The 20,801-nt window shown below is 51.6% G+C and overlaps 1 protein-coding gene across 2 annotated transcripts in view; it reads left to right on the top strand.

Moving 5' to 3' along the window:
- Window positions 1–20,801, top strand: part of Cpx (synaptic transmission protein complexin) — a 182,698-nt gene that overhangs the window by 41,054 nt on the left and 120,843 nt on the right. The gene's annotated exons all lie outside the window — the stretch shown is intronic.

Raw genomic sequence — 20,801 nt, 5'->3', positions numbered from 1 at the left:
ACGGCCGCGTTGTCCTCATTCCGAGCATCGCCAGAGTGCTGCTCTTACACTCCCTCTTGCGTTTCCTTTCCTTCCTGAGCCTTTGCCGCTGATTCTTCTCGCGCAGTTCTCTGGCCTTGGGAATCGCGGCTGGTTCCCTCGAAATATGCATGGCCGGGACGCTAATTCCGCAACCCTCTCGGGTCACTTTTCACCGGATCATTGTTATATCGGGGCCGGCATTAAACGGTGACAAAGTCACCAGAGGTCGGCAAAGCTCCGTCTTCCTCCTCGATTCTATCCTCGGCTATTAATTACTCGCTGGCCTGCCAGCTTGTATTATCCGCGGATCGGGGTGTTTGTCTCCCGAGGCAGAAAAGCTCGCGCGAGGGTGGCACGAAGGGGAGCATCCAAAAGCAGCGAGCAGCAAAGATAAATAGGGAGATACAGTGGCAAACGGTCGAGCGGACAGATAAATGTATAGGTCGTGCGCGGAGTGGGGGTCGGGGGTGCAGGAGGGCCGAAAGAGAAAACGGGTCGGGAAATAGGTCCGGTCGATTCCAACTGTAATTGGAAGAATCGATTTGTTGCGATGCCGACCCTCGTTCCAGATTCTCTCGCGTGCCTTCTAATGAATTTTCAGTGCAACGCTAGCCGGCCTCGGATTGTCGTTCGTATTTCATGGCGGCTAGCATCGGTATCCCCTTTCTGATCAGAGATAGAGGAACGCCTCGAGCATCGTCTTTTGTGCCCCGCTCGATGAGAGAGCTCGCGCACCGGTTATTTTCTATTAACGACCAAATTTCGCGGTTCAGCGTGCACTGTTATCTTGCCTCGCGTATTCCGCATCATACGGAGCAAACCTGTAACTCCTTTCCTACCCTTTCCTTTCTCAAAGGACTCGCTCCCCCCGAACGTAAGCAACGATCGGGGGAAGAGCGCCATGCGTCTGCTCTAATGGAGGATCTGACGGTTGCAGGCAGAATGCTTTTACTCCAGGCTTGCCCAGAATTCGTTAAAGCGGCTCGTGTTTCTTTCACTGGCCGCGGAAGGATGGCTTGCAAACACTGGATTTCACAATCCGGAAATTGCCGTGCAATTTTCTGGCGCCGCGATACCGTGAGAGAGGTACGGAATAAAGGGTTAAAAAAGTGGAGAAGGGCAAATGACCCGGCAGCTGTGGCACACATTCGACGCGCGTAATCGCGTTTTCTGTTTTGCTTGGCCGTTCCATCGTCGCCGAGGTATTCGGGCGCACCGATTCTCGTCCACGGTCGGAGAATAAAGCTGCGGCCGGCAATTTTCGTCCAGGAAGGACGAGCCCGTCGTCCATGAACGAGATTGACCACTCTCGCGATCAATGAAGCGGCCCGTGCACGGCTAATTCGTAATAAAAGCTCCTCATGGCTCGCTTAATTAAACGGGGGGCGGCCTGCACTCGCCGACAAGGGCTGAAATCGCGCGATCCGCTTTCAACGTTTCGAGCTTTTAGCGTCGCCGGTCTCCGGCCCCTGCGACCGCGCTCCCAAAAGCTCCTCGCAGATTTTGTTACCCACGGGACATTCCATGCGAACTCGGACAGATTTCGGAGTAAGTTTTCGTAGATTGCTGAAATTTTAATATGTTGTAGTTTTTAGTGATTTTTAAACGTATCTCGAAGGATTTTTCGAAATTTTGAAAAATGTCGATTTTACAGCTGTTTCAAGTTAAGTGCTAACTTTTTTTCAATATATTATAGCTATGGAAGTAGTAAACGGATCGAGATGAGCTTTACGGTGCTTATAGAGAAGACATTGAAGTTTTAGCAATCTGCGAAAACTTACTACGAAATCTGCCCGAGTTCGCATGGAATTTTCCCCACGTAATTGTATCAAACACTTCGCTGTCCCCGTCTGCCATTATGTTAAATTTTTTGCCGTTGCTTGTGTGGTGCCCGACAGCCCAACAATGTTCCCAAAAGCCAGAATCCCCCTCGTACCAGCTTGCATCAGTTTCGGCGCATAGACTCCGCTGTCTGACCAGAGCAAGGTCGCTACTACTGTAACTGCGTCGTTAACGTTCCACTGGATTTGTGACCGAGTAAACAGAGAAACGGTACAAATGAAGAGATACTCGTGGAACTGCGCCTACTTGTCAAGCGAGATACACCGTGTACTGTACCGCAGAGACCTCGTATTTCTTACATCTTTCAGTGTTCCTCCGCCGCCGGCCTATCCCTTTTACGGCGAGCCCTTGGAGAAACTCGTAAATTCTCATAAAGATATTTTTACGAGTTGATTGGGCTCCGTTGGTTGGTTGGCTTCCCAAGGCTGCTTCTCGACCTTTTCGTAGTCAAAAGTCGAGCTTTCTTGGGGGGGGGGGCAGGGCATTAATAGCGATCCACTGCGCGCGCTGTCGTATTGTCGTAGGTACGTTTATGCGAGTCGCGGAGCGATAAGATGATAGGCATCGACGTGTCAGTGCTGAGGCCACACGCTACAAAGTGTGGGGCTAAGGTAGCGCTTCGTCGAACCTGGCAGCGCACGAGTGCGCGCAACATCTGTCAGCGGCAGCGGTTTCCGGTCCGCGGCCCGATAACTCGTGAATGGATCGTCCCGCAGTTGCGTCCGGCTGCGTTTAAGTGCGTCGAATCGAGGCGAAATCGCCTGTTTGGTACTCGATTAGGGACGGAAAGCCGCGGCCGCGGAATAATTGCTAATTAACCGCGCGGTAGTCCGAGGTTCCACGCTGGGAGCTTGAATGGAGGGATCGCCCTGGTTGCTTGAAGCAAGCAGGCTTCGCAGAAAGGTAAATCGGATCTACGAAGATCAGGAAATGCTCGACCTATCGATACAGGGAACTGAGTATTGATCCCAATAGGAGTTGGGTGGCTACGTACTGCACTGTAACGGGGAAATTATTCAGAACAGGCTGTGGTTTATGATCCTGTCCCTAGAAAATCTTTCAAGGGAAACGGCGTTTACGTTGAAGAAAAATTTTGACAGGATTTGGACCGCGTACGGGTTCCCCATCTGTCGCCGCGTGGTAGTTGGAAAGTTCCACCGTCTACATCCACGGCACGTAACGAAGTTTCGGATACGGGTGTACTCCGGTCGCCAGAACAAATATTCGGTACATGACAGGTGCTACATTGTTCCGAGCCAGACGGGCCAGTCCGCTAAAGAGCTTGCGGACCACGACGGCTGGACACTGCTTTCAAGCACGCTCCATTTCAGGCGGCCGGGATTATATCGTGTATTTATTGCGCTGCTCCCAGTTCGGACCGCAGTTAGACGAAGTTAGTCGGTGGATCTTCACTTTAAATCGTATATCTCGAGGGCAGTTTAATTGTTCCGCCTCCGTGTATACAGAGCGAATCAAGGTATTTGCTTGGCCGTTCAGGTCCGAGAAAACTCTACGCTGATATAGAACCACCCCCAGCCCCAGACGGTCGTTGAAAGAAGCGATTCAGCATGGAAAGGATTGATCGATTTTCCAGGTCCGCTTTTGAATGTCGATTCCCAGCGCGAGAGCTTGGAGGAGCTGTGTCCGCAGAGACAAATACTTTTCCTGAAGGCGTTATTGTGCCTCCAAATGCTACGGCCATAAAAAACAGCTGGCTGGACGTTGCTCGTGTTATTGCACAGTTTCCTATGGGATCCAAGGAAATCGTTTCGTGGGATGATCGAGTGGCCCGCAACGTTCCAGCCGTTCCGTGCTTGTTTGATGTACTTTTGCGCCGGGTCCAATACGATTTCCGCATAGAAAGGGCCTCGAGAGACGGGGACGGACGTCCCTTATCATTTGACGCAGCAGCCGCGCCGCGCCGTCCACCTCGAATCCAATCAGAGTAAACGAGTCGCGTGTGCAGCGCGCGGAAACAAGCTCTTTCATCTCTTTTCCTCGAAATCAACGGCAATATTAAGTAGACGGAGAAATTTTGGACTAATGAGCGAGTCGCGATTGTTGCGCCCCCTTCGGAAGACCCTCTTCGATAATAAAGACACTCAACTTCCACGATAAAAGTACGATCGCTGTGGGAGTCTGAGGGCGCGTTAATTTCACGGATCGAGAGTACGTTGGGACCGTCAAAGTAATTATTCTCGCGTGCGATCGCTAATGGAGATAATAAATGCCGACGAGAGCGGTTAGATCGTTAAACGAGTTATCAAAGCGAAAGGACCAACGCGTCGTGTGGGTATCAAAGGTTAATGGGCAATCTAGGTATCCGCCTCTCGAATGTGAGCGCATGTGTGCACGTGTATTGGCGTTTCAAAGCTCATTAATTTTTTAGCTGGGGCAATCGGGCCACCGCAGAAATTAAAACTGCGCGCGACATCGGGTCCCTTTTATTTTCGTGGGTCGTTTGGGAACGCTGGCGAAAAAAAGAACCAGAACGTGCATTCCCAGGGTGATGCTAATTAATCATAACGCCGGAGGATCTGTCCTCGTGCTATTTTCAAAATTCTGTCGCGCTAGATTAGCTCGGACATTTCGGAATATCGCAACGACTCGTTGTACGACCGATCCCGGCAGCGCGTAATTTTCTCAAGAACCATCGACCCAGCTTGATGGATGATTCGATCCTGCTCTTTTTTCGGCAGCTGTCAGTCGTTTGTCAAATCAACACAGCGTTCCTCCCCTTTCGTTTCGTTTCCTGCTCGTGCTTCCTCCTTTTGCACTCGCTTTTCACGGGAAACACCCCCTCCCCTCTCCCCCCCCCCTACGTGCTCGAGTAATGGAGCGGAAAAGAATAATTTTAGGCAAACACAGGTCCGCCACGTATTTCCACGAAAATACACGCTCTCGTGCCTAATGGCGGCCGGGCTGTTCGACCGTGGAATCCATTTCGGGCTTCCTCTGTTTCCACGAGAACGAAAAAGGAAGGAAACCAGCGAAGATTTAAGGACACCCTCTATTCAGGGGTACGGAGGCAACGCGAGGCATCTACCGCTTGTAACCCCAGTAGAATATCCGCCAATATAGGGACCAGATGGGTTGCCAGAGTAGGTCAGTAGTGTGACTCAGCCATTATTGCGGCGCATGCAAACGCGTCCGCACAAGTCGATCCAGCTTCTCCTGTCCTACGGTTAGCTTCTCGTGGTTCCTTCACCTCCACAATGGCATACGTCAGCCACTTGGGAATCCGCAAGCTCGCCTGTGTACCTGCACAGCCTTTGAACGTGAATTCAAACCGCAGAGACGGGCCTGATAGATTAGAAATCGATAAGCTGCGGGAAAGCACTATCGTAAACGTCGAGGATTTTATTGCCCTTCCTTCCCTTTATCCTTCATACGTGTAGGTATATCGTTATACCGCGGAATTCGATCCTCAGAAGACTAAACTTCACGCGTGGTGCAGCCAAACGCGAAAGCTGATACCGCGAGGAGAGAATAATTCAGCCAGCGGAAGGCAAAGCGATCCACTCTGAACATATCTATATCCGGGACCTGCCAGGAACCAGTGGCGGACTGTGTTCGATTGAAACCACACCAAACTCGTAGCGTTTGACGATAGCTGGGTCTTTTTCATTCCAGTCGTTTCCCACCCTGCCTGTTCGCCGATCTTTGCACGGCAAAAGAGCTCCGTTGCTGAAAGGTGACGCTCTTCAAAGGCTCGTCTTCTCTATCGATCGCAGAGAAAGAATGTCCTGTGACCGTCCAACAGATCCAGGCTGGCAGTTGGGTCGGAAGATTTTCCCGATCCCCAGCATCATCCCCCTCTAAAGATCCGTTTTCGGAAGTTCCCGAGAGCTTTGGAAACTGAAACCAAACGTTGCTACTCTGGCCGATTGATAATCGATCCAGGGACGTCGATAACACGAAGCTTTTCATTACTCGAGATAGGATTCCAGGCGATATGGAAGCACGAGATAGTGTCTCTGTGAAACAGTGAGTGTACACAGCCCGTGCCAACTTTAAACTCCATCGGTTTCAATCGAACATCGACGGAGTCTGGCGACTCGCGCGGAGGATATTAAGGAAAAACAAAGAAACTCTGGATCTCTTTGGCTGGTTTGCGCGCGGTCGACGCCAACATTTGGCTCGGGGCAAAACTGTTCCAATTATTAAACGCGGTCCTGGCGCACAAATGCCCTAGCAACTGTGATTGGCAATCTTGGGTTCCTCCGTTTCCAGGCAGGCGTAAAGTGTCCTGGAAATGTAGGCGAAAATAGGAACTTTCGCCGGGGAGAACTTTCGACTGCATTTATTCGTTTGCATCCGGGAGGGGCAAGCTTCCCTTCGGCTATCGTTTGCTTTTGGCTCGACTCGGCACGACTGGTCTATATTTGGGGCTCGGCCTCGCTGAATTTATCGAGAATCGATTTTGCGGAACACCTTTGTTACCGATGGTGCACGGTTTTCTATAAGGAGGAGATTCGTTCCAAAAATTGTTCCCCTTTGTTCGAAAGCAAAACGGCCGGCGCAGATTTCCACGATTTACCAAACCTCCCGGTCCGCCGTTTCTATTCTCGCCTCGCACGCTTCGCATCCGCCAGCCAGTGCATCCTTCTCGGGTGAAATAACTCGACAAATATTTGCCCGCAGGCCATGCTGCTCATGTATTTTCCGTAGTAAAACTTGGCCGTCGTAAAAAGAGGTGAAAGATAAGGAGAGGCAGCCGCCCTCCGGGAACGTCTTATTTATTTCAGCGCCGCTATTGACTTTCCGCGCGATTCTCTTCTCCTCGGTCGCGTCGTCTGTATTCCGGCCTTTCGTCGCTCGTTTATCCGCCACCCTTCGCGTACACGCCTCGCATCGGGCTAAATAAATTTCGTTAGCCCGAAATCATCGACTTTCCTGCGATTGCCGAGCAAACAATCTCGGTGATCGTTCGAATCGGCCAGCATTCCAGAAAACTTTGCTCTGAGTTCCTCTTGAGCAAACTCGATGGGAATTAGAATATGTTCGCTCGAGATTCCCGTTCTTCCAACAGGCATCGAAATCCTGATCCTGCGTGGATCCTGTTGACCGTCGTGTGTTTAGAAGCGAAATAGAGTGACGCGATCGATTCGGGGGAAGGCGACACGTCGAGAAGAGGGACGGGGTCGCAAAATTTCCTTCAGCATCGTCGAGGAGCACTCAGCCCAATGAAACTTCGACGCCCGTCATTACCTAGGAGCCAGCGCGGTCTCTTGCTGGCTTCCGAGACGCCACTTTCCGGTCTCGTAGATCCTCCGCGGATGAGAAACGTTCCCCTTATCATCGTTCGACCGCGATGAAACGTGACGTTGAGTTACAGCGATGGGGGTCCCGCCTCCCCCCCGTTACCTCCATGTAAATTTCGGTCCCGCCTCCGCATACTCGTGGTCTAAGGAACGTACCCTATGGCATCATCTGTCAAATTTTCAAGAACCTCCGCGTCCAACTTTGTCCGATGTTCTTCGGGGAAATTTGCAAATAACACGGACGATTCGGCAATCGCCGATCGCAGCCCTACACCCAGGGATTCTCTAATCGAGAATCGTTGGGAACGTTGGACGCCGGGGTGGGTGGATGCAGTGGAAGCGGTATCGATTGGAGCCCTGAAACGCTGCGGCTAATTTCGATTCCTCTTTGATGTACCGACAGAAGATTTCAGGGCTGAGCGGCGGCGGAACAGCTTCACTTATTACAAGATGATGCAGTCGACTGATAACGCGTTCCCTCTTAGACCTTCGTGACTCCCTATCGTAATACTTGCCCGAGTCGTTAACGAGTAACCTTTTGAATCGCGTTACAGCTTTATGGGCACTTACAGGACATTTTACTCAAGGTAACGAGCCCGTCGACCCTCAGCGTTACTCAATTCCGAATACTCCAGCTATAGCAGCTATAGTAGGATTAGAAACTTTCCTCTGCCCTGGACTGATATAGTAAAGTCAGCCTTCCTGATCCTGTTACTACATAACCTTGCGAATATAATACGTCGTCCCGTTGATCTCCTCGGCGGATCCACCGTTTGGTCACGTTTGTACGTAATTATTATCTGGAGCATTTAACTGGTACTCGGAGGGGTAGCTCGACTCGGCTCGTAAACATTTTCATACGTACATCCGGACGAGATAGTCGCCTGGAGGCGATTAAAACGCGGCCCAGCCGATAAAGCCCATTAATTCCGACGAAATTATCGGCCGTTCCAGCGACCCGGGCGAAATACTTTCATCTCTGATAGCCGAGGCCGGCGATATCTTACTCGGAAGTTTCCAGGTAGCCTTAATGACTTGGTAACGAGGAGCTCGCGGTGTGTCGCCTTACGAATCGGGTCAAATCGTGCTCGCGGCAATATTAAACTGCGGCTGCTTAATTGAAAGGCTGGTCTTCGGCCGATATTAATATCGGCGCCTCGGCAAAACTTCCACCGGTAATCGCAGCTGATGATAACGACCCCTTTAACGAGCCTCGCTGTCTCCCTCTTCCCCTGTCGCCACTGGCAATCCGACGAGCCCTGGTTACGCGTGCAACTTTTGCTTGATCTTTGGATCACGGAGTCGAGGTTCCAGAGTTTCGCTTACGCAGCCATCCCTTTCGTTTTCACCCCCAGAGTCTCACCATCGATACACTTGCACAGCCTCCGCCACCGCGATGCACTTGGTCCCCCGATTCCATTAGGCAGAAGAGGGCGCGAATTGCATCGATGTCGCTGCATCGCGTGGGCGCGATTAATGCCAGGGTTCACCGTTCACTCCCGAAATCCGACGTTCGCTTGCACGCGACGCCGATACTCGCGCAGGGGAACAAAGCGAGAGGAGAATAATCGAGCGGGGCATCGTCTCATGCGAGCGAGCTCGAGCTTTCCCCCGGGGAATTTTAACGATCCTGGCCGTTCTCTCGCTAATAACTGTAAACAAAGAAGCCGACGAAAGCATTCACCGTTTACGAAGTAGGTAGGTAGGTACCTAGCCCCACGTTTCCGTGGATAGCTGCTCTGAATTCGCGGCACGCGAGCACGAGGGTGGAGAGCGGAGGACTCGCTGGCGAAAGAAATCCCGTGGGTAATTCATAAACAGAGGTAGCCGGTGCCTCGTCGCAGCGAATTAAAGCGCCGTTCAGAATGATAATTCGCTGGCGACGGTTCGCCGGGTCCCGTGAACTTGGAGATTTTCACCGAGAAGCAGGGAGAACGATTCGTTACGTTCCCGAGCCGAGCACGGTTCATTGTTGGAGAATAGCCTGTTCCTTTTTCGAGCCACGAATTACGTCTAAATAGAATTCGTACAATCGCCTCCTCTTCCTTCTTCGCCATTCTTTGGCCTTAAAATTTATTACCCGATAGTTATACGGTAGAACTTTCCTCCGGACCACTTTCACGAGCGAGTTTATACCGTAGCGAGTATCTTCGCGAATACCCTTCCACGTTTTCGAATCGCGGACGGCCTCATCTCGCGACATTATCCGGCCCGTTCTCGTTCCGCTTTTAATCGCCACTATTGAGAGAACACTGGAATTCCAGCGGCGAACGGAACTTTAATTCTCTAAAGTCCCCTTCATCCTCGTCGGCAATTTTTTTCGCCTCCTCTTCTGCTCGTTACCTTCCCGCGGGAGAACGATTAATCCTCCGCGAAGAAGAGCCTTCGCTAGCAAGGAAAATCCCCTGATTCCCAGGAATATCCCGCCCCCCTCCTTCGTTATCAGCCGCGACGCGAGTCCTCCTGCCGTTCGGCGTCGGCTAATTGAACTTTAACAAGGACTCGTCTTGCTGTCTCGTCTTTCGCCTCGCCCCGGGGGAATGCTCCTCTCCAGATGACACGCGGCTGTCTGGGGAGCGGCTAGGGACGAGTAAACGCGTGGAAAATGTGTTCTCTGCTTCGGGAAGAATCCCTCGCCGTAGCAAATCGATGCTCGATGGGAACTGCTGCAAGTTAGTCCGGACGTTAACGGGTGTTCGATCGAGGAGCAGTTGGCCAGCTTAATCGGTTGGTCGTTAAACTTCCGCAACAGCTATTACAAATTGCGGGAAACGCTTCTGAATCTAGTCTCGTCGGTGGTTAAGTTCTCGCATCGGAACGTTCGTAACGCGGTTGGTCTCGATCCTTTGAACGGAACGAAAATGGCACCCGGCAAATTCCTGCGAAAGATTCACAGCGTTTGAAAGTTTGGTTAACTTGCTATCTGAATTCCTATCCGAAAGTCATCCCGCTCACCTCATTAAATCTTTGGTTATTTAAGGGAGGCGCCCGATCCACGATCAGGTCCGACCGCGACAATAATTTATCGCTACCTCGGCAGTTATCCCTGTTAAGCGCGAGGGATTTAATCGTCCGCCGCGTCGTTGCAGCGCGAAACCAAGGTGCGCGTAGCTTCTTCGGCTTCTCCTCCTTCTCCGCTAGTGAATAACGATGACTCTGTTATCTACCACCTACTCCTTCCACTTTTACGGTCCAATTTCAAGCCCTACCTTTAACGAAGACTAAGACTCTTCGGTTTTCTTCCGCGCTACGGAAACCCGCCCAATCCGCTACCAGCCTTTCCACGGAGTTCCGAAAGCTTCGCGGAAAGAGGGGCTGAAAAGGCGAGGAGGAGTTGTTCGAATACCAAGCCTGGTAACGAGGCCAATTATCCATTAGAATCCGATGCTGATTACAGTAATTCGTTCGTTACGGTAAATCCCTGTTTGCCGCGGCCCGCTGCTAAGTAATTCGCCGTCGAAGAAACCCTCGGTCCCTCGACGTTTCTCGTACCTACTTTAGACGCGGACGATTCGATTTCCTCCACGCAGACGCACGATTTTCCCCGACCACTTTTCCTCAGTCTTGGACCAGAGATCTGGAAATGAGAGATTCCAATGCGGCGCTATTACGGGACGCGTTGTTTGCTTACGTCTCGTTCCCATTTCTCCAAGGACGCTTCTCGTCGGCGCCGATGTCGATTCCGCCCCGGAATCGTACGCTCGAATCTTTTTTATTCCATCTGGCTCCTCTACCCGTCCTTCTCCCATTCTCTCTGTTTTGCCGGTACACTTGACGCGACGGGGCGTTTGCTTTTTATCGCCTCCGCCTCGATACAGTTACCGCCTTCCTTCGATACGGCGCTCGGGGAACTTTGCTGGGAATTTCAGATACATTTCCTAACGTGCCTTTAGAATGTAAACGGTTTCTCGGATGCTGGAAGAAGGGATCTGCAGGCGATACGAATATCTGGATTGGTTAAAGCGGAACTTTTCTCCTCGCTTCCTCGCCTTCGGTCACACGTTTCCAACCTACGAGCAACTTCCACGTTGCTTTCCTCTAACTAATCTCTCTAATCTTGTTGGAAGATTCAAGTACTCCGCGAACGTCTCTTCTTTTCTGGCCGCACGGAGGAAATTCCGAGAGATCCTGCCGGAACACGCTCCTTCTCGGCTACGATACGACAGAACACTCCGCTTACATTGCTTACAGCATCCTCTACGCGTCGTCCTCGATGGAAGCTCCGGAACGCTTCGTTTCCCTGCGTCTCCTTCTCGCTTCTTCCGTGCAGACGTTCGATCGTCGTCCAATTCGCCGCGTCGAATGGAATTCCGTCGCGGAATAGTGTCTCTGGACAAGCTTCCTCTCGTTTTGCCCCATTTCTCGGCTTTCCACTTAGCTCGATGAGTCGCCGCGATTTGTCACGCGCTATGTGCAAATCCGCCCTCGCGGTGCTAAGTAAAACTGCGAAACGACCGAGGGGTCGCGACGAGGTACTCGTGTTTCTTACCGATAGCTAGCCTTGTCATCGATATTTATCTTCATTCCACCCCCTTTTCGGAGACCAATGCAAAGTATCCGGGAATTGTTACTCGCGCAGGCGTCGGACACTTTGAGCGCTGAGCTCGGGGATGAGGAATCTCCCGACGATCTAGATAGCTGGTATCTGGCATGCGAGTGATCCAAAGGGGAACCAACGCCCGCACGTTTCTGCGACAGACCCTCCCGCATTTCCTATCATCGCAATCGCGGAATTGTTGCTCGCGAGGCCTATCACTGATCCAGATAGATCGGCTTCTCTATCTCGCTACGCTCCTATGTCTAATTTACTCCGTTTTCTTCTGTTGCTGATATTTCAAGTTTACCGGTCCCGAGAATTGCTTCCCTCGAAACTGAAACGACTACTCTGTACACTAGACGTTTTACGGTTATGAAGCCAGTATTTGCATACAAGATAGCATTCTGCGCGGTCTAGCTTCCCGTGCAACATTCTGCTAACGTTTCGTTCGCGGGCAACCACGGCCGAGTTTCAATTCCCGCGGTGCATTAACGAAACGATGTACCCCAATGATTTTAGCGATTCACCAGTCGGAATAAAAAAAAAAAGATAGGTTCGGTATACGGTTATGTGGAAAGCGTATTAGCAGAGGTAACATTACAGCCAATTTATCGAGGTCTATCGTCGGGCCATAGGTTGGTGATCCACTAATCCCCACGCGACATTAACAGTCTATTTATTTAACTGGACGCGATCGCTGCGGGCTAATTGTAACTCTGCGCCCTAATTGTAATTTCCTATCCGCCCAGTGGCGTAAGCTCTGATTACGTAATTTCAGTGAACTCTATGGTAATTGGCAGCGAACGATCAAACGCATCGCTGATCCTTGTCCCCATTCGTCTTGGCGGATTAACGAGGCGGTGGTTTTTTAGCGCCATCGATTAAGGTTTGACCGCGAGGGGGGGACATCGCTTGAAACGCAATTATCGAGCAACTGTTGAGCTTCGAGTCCACAGGGGCTCGTGATTGCGCGGTTTACGACTCGAAGACCAATCGAGTCGGCCAAAGTAGTCGAGGACCGGCCTTACGCAGTCGCCAGCTGCTTTGGCTGTAAAGCTTTCGGCGATGCAGTCTCGCTGCGTAATCCACCGGCGAGGGATTAATATCTTGGACGGTCTTTGCGCCCCGGGCTCGCTAAATGCGCGTTCGATAAATACGAGCCGCTTGGCCGTGAGAGGGAAAACAATTTCGCCGGGTGAGTCGTTAATAAAGCTCGCTTAAGCTTCCGGGGAAATCGTCTCGGGGCGCGCGGCATTGGAACGCTGCGCGGAGCCTGGTCGCTCTTTTTTCATCGGCACCAGCGGGGATTCCGCAGCGGAGATTTTCATCTGATTTTGGATTCTCTGGGCGAGAAGCCGGGAAAATTATGGAGCGGGTCACGGGAAAGGATAAAAGAGCAGGGCATTCATTAATTCCCGGCCGAAGTCGACTCGGCTCCTCTTTTCTTTGCAACGCCTCGTGTCTGCGTACACGAGTACAGGCGCGTTGGTGCGGTGCGTTCGCGTTTGCAATTACGACCAAGCATTCTTTCTCCCCTCGGCACAGTTAGACGTTCCTGGCTTCGATGTTACTGAAAACTCGGTACAAGGAACGCTTGGTACTGCTTTTAATAAACTGCCGGTGGGATTCACTTGTTTCGGGGCGCAACAAAAGAGAACGGAGTTTATAACAAACAGATTTGTAAAATATAGCTCTAGTCGGTATTTTCGACGAGTTGCAGGCCACCCTCGATTGCAAAATAGCAATCCACGTCGGTGGACGCTTCATCTGTCGGGGATTAAAATTTTTTATTGCCTCCCCCGGCTAGCGGCTGCACCCTCGTCACGGCCGCGTGAAAGCTGGACGCTCCAGCGAGATTAGTCGGAGATACGGGCTATAAAGTGTAACACACGTGACTAGGCAAGAAACCGCTTTCGGAATTCTGCCCGCTTTTCAGGAGCTTCGGGGTTGGAGGGCAAGCCGAACCGCGTCCTCCCCCTGTTTAAGTCCATTTCCTCAGGCGAAAGTGTCGGCGAACTCCACTCGTTTATTACGATCGCCGCGGCCTGATATAGGAAACTGCGAAACTTTGGAATTTCCAGCCACTTTGGGAAATATTATTTACGGTCGAACCGGCAACTAAGTTACCGCGTTCTCTCTGTTGCGCGAGGAGCACGTAGCAGCGACTGCGCTCTTGAAAATTTCAGGCCTGGCCAGTGCCGAACGGCGGGACATTTCACGGCAACGGAAATTCCTGTGTTCTAACGACGTTAGAAAGTTTGCCAGGATCCTGCGAAATAGAAGGGCATTCGCCGTGGGTGGGCAAAGCGAATCGTCGGTAACTCGGTTTCGCTGGAAACACGCGACGGCTACGTTTAACAATCAACACCTCTATTTCCGTGGATACCGGATTGTTGAGAGATTTTCTAGCACACGGGGTCTGCTCCTTTTCTCGTGAGCCGACGATCGAAGCGCGCGCAGGGAAGGACTTTCAATCGGCTTTTCCGATGCAAAGCTAGCCTGCTGTGTGGAACGCTAGAGAAAGAGGAGGTTCCGCGGTTGGCTCGCGTTGAATATTTTAACGTCTCGTTCGTTTATTCCCAGAGCCTGCTAAAGGCCTGTCTCGGTCTACTTGGCGGAAATCCGCGCCAGTGGCTGTCAGCCGTTCGGACACCCTTCTGCTCGGATGTCTCATCGCTCGTGACGTTTGACTGCTCGCAAATGCGAGTAAAAGTCGCCCGCTCGAGCGGCCTCATCGGCGACACAATTGCAAAGTACACGAGAGTATTCCGTGGGCTCGAGTCGTCCGCGCCGGTAGTACGAGTCAATAACGAGGCTGACGGCTCGTCGAGATCCACGAGTCGGGTAGCTCTCGAATGCTGTTTGAGATTGCACGAGGAAAGGGAGAGACTACTACGTATCGAAGTGATGCGTATCGAAAGGACAACTTTGATGGTTGATGGAACCGCGACTCTGAGCGATCGCTGACCCCCTGGAATTATTTGGAGATTCGTGGATTCGATCGGCCGGTTGGGGATCCCTGGTTACCAGCAAAACTGCAGTCGTGCCAGTTGAACAGAGACAGGAAGCCCAGCGAACAGGGACGAAGGGAGATGCCGTGACTTCGACTACCACCGGGTATCGATCCCCTCTATTATTAGTTCGTCGTCGACTCCCATTAGAATCGTCAGCAACCACGCTCGTAACTCTTTTCAGTCTTCGTTATCGGAGACTTGGTTTCACGGCGGATAACGCCTTTGACGCGACTGTCAGCGATAGTCGCACGGCTTCGTCTTCCGCGCGACTCGCGACAGGCGAACAACGCGTTGCCTGTCTGTCTCCAGACGACGGTGACGCTGTCGTAAGGGCACCGTGCTCCTCTTGGAAACCACCGAGCGGTTTTGTCGAAAAGAATAGGGGGCAGGGAGACGAACAATGCCGGCTCTATAACAGAGAGGAGTTGGAGAGCGGTATTGATCGAGTGTCAGCTACGTGTTTTCTTCCCAGCGAATCGTTGCTCCATGCATCCTCTGTCTAATGCCATCCTCGATGCAGAAGCAGCCGCGGCCTGGCCCATTTTCTCCCAAGTCGTGTATCAACACAATCATTCCTGCAAAATTCTAGCTCCAACGGATTGCCCGTGCCGCGGTATTATGCCGGTAACTCGGTTGAAACTAAGGCGATATCGACCGAACGAAACGTGTACTCGTCTTCGGTTTACCCTCGTCAGAGCGCTGAATCAGTGCATCCTCCTGATGCACGGCAGACGATACGAGTGTATCGCGGGCTTGCGGAGCTCCGCTGTGCAAAGTATGCGGCGAATCGATAACCGAGCCGCGTCGATGATGATGTTCCAGCTCGCTTCGGGAAAATATGCCCCGCTGCAATATTTCCAACGCGTTTCTTTGTGCACGCGGCGCGGCGCCCTGCAGCTCCACGATTAACCGAAAACCTAGAATTCAATGTTTTGCACCGTTTCATCCGTAATTGTGGCCCGACGCAATGTTTTCTCTTGGAAACGAATTGAAATTATTCGGGCGCAACGCAGGGGGCGTACGGGAGGGGGGAGGGGTAAATATTTTTCGCGAGGAAAAATGTTTTCCCGGCATGCCTCTCGCCGTGCTTTTCCAACGCGGGTAACTCGCTTTGACGCGAATTTTCTACCGCGGTGTCGGTTTTCCTCGTTAATGGAGGGCTCTGTGAAAAATCAGAGATGCGAGAGCGATCGGGTACGGGGCTGGAATTCACCGATCCGCCGTCGCGAGACGCTTCAGAGCTCAGAGCTGAGACTTGCTTCGCGGAGGGGGTGTGCTCCGCGTAATGGGATCGCGGCGCGGCGGATGCGTCGAACGGGATCGGAATTTAAAATAACCGAACGGCCGGGCAGATGCTGAGGAATTATTCGATTTTCGGCGTGGCGAGCGAGCACGCGCCAGCGCTGGGTTACTCTATTCCCGCGGAATAACGCCACTCCGTGGCTGCGATCCGTAATTGCCCCGAGTTCCTCCGACCCACGATTTCCAGCATGTAGCTCGCGGAGCCGGAAGCGCATTCTCCAGTGGCTGAGAGCAACTTTCGCGTAGCCAGGAGTTTTCGTTCGCCGGAGAACACGCCACGCCGAACACGCGAGTATCCCGCGCCGCGAAAATTGCATCGGCCGCGAGGAGATTAACCACCGACCCCCGTGCAGAGTACGAATTTCCCACTAGAAGGCAGAGCAACGAGACTGAGAAAGGTATGGGCCTACTTAGTGAATCTCCTTCGGAGCTCGATTCCAAAGCAAACATTGCTCTCATAAGCATCCTTTACAATAGGAAGACTAGAATCGCAGCTAAAATCGTATTACTCGCGACAGGGCACTCTGAAATTTCGCACACTCGGCTGTGTGTTTTAGGGAACAGTTTCAACGGTGCTGCGCCGATCGTTGTTCACAATTAAGAAGCCGGCGTACTCGAAACTTTCGTTTCCCGAGCGGCAGTCCGTTCGTAATTAAAAACTTTGCTCGGCCGCGCTTCCGCTGCGCATATTCGTTCGGCGTAGAAAGAAAACGATAAAAGCTGAGTTACGGGAAATTACGGAAGCTCGAGTTCGACGCGGAAGTTTCTTAGTGCGGCGGTGGGAGTGCATTTTCAGAGGTATTCTACGCTCTTCCCCCCTTTCAGAGTGGTCCGTAGTTTTCGTTATCGAGTCACTCGTTACGATATTGTCTCGCCGTACGACCGGTTGGCTCATGCTCGTAAAGTACGCGCTGGACCCGCCGCTCTAAAGCCACTCTTTTGTACTCACTCGCGTTATGAACCTATACGGAGAGGCAAATTTAACTGTAGGAGATGTTGCCCGTGGCACAATGGGACCCCGGTGCTCGCAGCGAATCCCGGCGCGCACCGGTGTTCGATGTCGCGAGCAGTAACGAGCAGCCAAGATGTGCAACACGAGTGCTCTTTTCGATTCTTTTGAAATCGGGACCCACTGACGGCGCTGCTCCTCTAGTTTCATCCGTCACGAATTCGGCGGTGCGATTTTCGTAGATAGAGAACGGAAAGAAGGGACAAGAGAAACGAGCCGATCGTTACATGGAAAATAGTTTGTTGCAGCGTTTCATTCGAACAAATCGCAGCCGATCTCTCTCGCAGGACCTTTAATATCGGGAGTGCGACCGTTAATATTTCTCCGTCCTTGCCTTTATTCGTTCGTGGAAAAATCGTCCTTGAGACAATGCCCGCGATGCGTCTTTGCCGTCTGCCCCCCCATTCATCCTCATCCTCGTTCGTTCTCCGTGCGCGTTCTCCGGAGCGCGAGGCTGTGCCGTCTCCTCGTCGACCCAATTTGTCACGGGCCAGGGAATTTCAGTCGTCGCTTAATCCACACGCGACAGGACGCGATGCCATCACTCGAGTTTTCACCGAAACCAGCCACCGCGAGCTGCGCCCCTTGCGTCACTTGACATTCACTCCTGGTCCCACCGATAATTACGACTGGCACGCAGTTGCTGCAAACCTTAATAATATTCAGAGTGCAGTGTTCGCCTGTGTATTATCAGCATTCGGCGATCAGTCTACCGAAATTGACGTGCTCGCGATAGATGAGCGTCGAGGCAGGGTCGCGAGAGACGCGGATGTTCCTCCGCGAGAACCACGTTGCCGCGCTTTCAGAGCCGCGCTATCAGACATCAATTTATCGCGAGACGAGCGATTCCTTCTCTCCGTTAGACCGACGAAGATATTACATTAGGAGCGCAGCCGGCGATAAACAACGCCGGATCGAGGCTGGTGAGTAACGAGAGCAGCAAGTTTTCTCTAGTCGCAGGAGGGAATCTGTATCCGGTCGGTGTATCTTCCGCCAGCTCCCGCGGGCTTTGAGTTATTACATTCTCCGACAAGGCTGCAGCCAGGCGAGCGAACAAAAAGACGCGTGTAACAGCCAGACCGGGGAACGTATAGCGCGCCAAGTGTAGGTATCGGGAAATTGTAGCACGTGTCGCGACACGAATTTAACACGGTTAAATGAAAATTGAACCGATACCAGATCGCGTTCCTTCGCGAGATTCCTCTGGAGCTTTCGCGTTCTTGAGATCCCTGCAACGGATCGCCTAATTTTCCCTGCCACCCTCGCAGCTGTCTACGAGAGCGCGCACCCTACGCGGGGAATCTGTTTTCGATACTTTACCTCGGTGCAACAGAATTGCTGGAGAATTTGTCCCGGGCAGAAGCAAGGGCGTCCGTCCCCATGGTTAGCTCCCCTTTGTCCCTCGTTAATTGACCGCCTGTCCGACGATTGATTAAAAAATCGAATCCCCCGTGTGTCTTGGTCAAAGGTATTCGCGCAGCGGACTCCAAAAAAGATTCGTAACCCGGTGTCCCGAATCCGTCGGGGAAAAGGTAATCTCGAAAATAGAGCCCCTTTGATATCGGCGTGTGCCCCAGGTAAAGAGAGGAAAAAACATCGGTCGAACGATAAAACCGGGGGGGAAAAAAAACCGATAGCGCCTTTGTGCGTGGCCCTGCACATGCTACCATCTCCCGCGGTGACTTTGAAAACTTCGCGGTGGCTGGATTTTCCGCTTTTTCGAATTTCTAAATCTCTCCCCATTGTTTCGCCACAGTTTATCGCTGCACCTTTGTTTCCTTTCTAATGAAACTTGAAACGGAGAACGTGCCGCGGTGAATAGCCGCCCCGCGAGCAGAATACCGTCGAAAGTCCTCCGACCGTCGAGATTCGGTATAAAATTTCTGAAGATTCAAGGGAACCGACGCTCTGCTTTATTAAAAGACTCGGTAGTAACCAGGCTCTCCTCCCTATTCCGCAGCGAGATTTCGGCTTTCTCTCTCGCTTTCGAGGTGCAGTATCCGAGCTCATTGACACGCAACATTAATTAACTGCGTTATTGATTCGAGCTCTCGAGTGTCCCTGTCCATCGACGAGTCTGGGCGTGCCTGAAATTTCTGGTTTACTTTCCACTCCAGCCACGAATTATTCGGTCTGGCGACAGCTGCTCCGTATTACTCCACGAGTTACGTAGTTTGCGGTGCATAATGTTCTCCGAAGATCAGCGCGTATTACTACATTCAGAGGATGGAACTGGAGCGAGAGGGTTAGCGCTCGAGCCATTAACCAGCTGGATAATTTAGCGTTTAGCCGCCAGACTGGCTGTTAGGTCGCTCGAAACCTCTCTGCCTATGTTTCGCAACCAAAAAATCTCAGTGAAATGACCAAGAAAGCGAGGATAATCCGAGCGGGATCATCTATGATGAATCGCCGTTGATGGATCGTGGCGTTACACGACTTCTTACTTATCTTCCGCGAGGCTCGTACCAGGATTTCGATCAGCAGCTCTGGGTATGAATATCCTCGAATCTGCGATTCGGTCGTGCATCGAAGGCTTTTAATCGTTTGTTGGTTAGAATAGTACCGTTAAATTTCGAGTCGAAAGTCGTCGCTTTGGTATCAGAAGTGTGGCAAAGAAACGGGGGCACAAGAATCAAATGCGTTCACTGATCTGACAGAAACACATTTGCATCTCATGTTAAGTTGGATCGCATAGATCCAATATAGAACGATGAAACTCGAGTCAGCATTGGATATTTATGGTGCAGCTAATGATATCAGCAATCTGGGGAACCGAATGATGAATGCCTGGTGGTCATCCTATATCTAGGCAGCCCTTCCGATGCGGAGTTGATCGAGAGGTGTGCTAATAAAATCAATTCGCCTGGGTGTACCTATACGTATACCTACAGGGAGTTTCCTTCGTTACGAGGGCACGTGAAACCTTCTTCTCCTGTCGAACGAAGATATGCCAGCACACAGAGAACGAAGCGCCTTCTATACGCATACTGTAAACACGATGTTCATTTAACTCAAAACAATCGTAGGAATTAGTAGAAATATCGTTGCAACGTTTGCAAAGCGTTGATAAGTTACGGCGATGAACGGTTTCAATCAAAATTGGTTCTAACCGCTAGTGAACGTTATTGGATATTTATTGGCCGTTCAGTGACGTAGATAAGCGACCGATAGAATCGCTCGATGATCATCGGGGGCCTGGTGTAATAACGCCATTCGCGGGGCATATCAAGTTGACGCGAAGAGAAATTACGTTTGCGAGTCTCACACGAGGATGAACGAACTCGTCCGATTGGAAACTGTCAGCGGAATTAAATCGCGATCGAAGCCGAGCTACGTAGCCTGCTGGTGGTCTCAATGGAAATATCGAGAAAGGGAAAGATGTTGAATTAATCGAGAACGAGGTGCTAGAGATAAATGCAAGATATCTTTCGCGATTTCTTCTGGAAAATCTGTCAGGATTCGCCCGGAATCCTGGAGAACGGCGAAAAGCTGACCAGCAGCGTTTGCAAAGCTAATTTCAAGCCCACTCGTCGCCCCGATTCAGTGGAAAAGGGTCAGTATTCTTCCGCGGAGTGCATTACTCTTGGCGTCGCGACAAATTCTCGCGTAATTTTCCGCAGAAAGAACCGACACGAAATTAATTAAAGGGGCAGGAGCGGTGGCCAGTTTACGGGACACTTCCTCGCCTCGGTGTCCCTCTTCGTTTGCCCTCCTCCATTCCGTGCGTTCAACGCTCCACCCTTTCCAACAAAAACAAGGGTGACGACGGAAGGGTCGACAGCTTGGTCTAATTATTTTCTCACTCGCCAGCT

This window comes from Andrena cerasifolii, chromosome 10, assembly GCF_050908995.1.
Source record: "Andrena cerasifolii isolate SP2316 chromosome 10, iyAndCera1_principal, whole genome shotgun sequence".
Lineage (NCBI taxonomy): Eukaryota > Metazoa > Arthropoda > Insecta > Hymenoptera > Andrenidae > Andrena > Andrena cerasifolii.
This window is presented reverse-complemented; position numbering and strand designations above follow the sequence as displayed.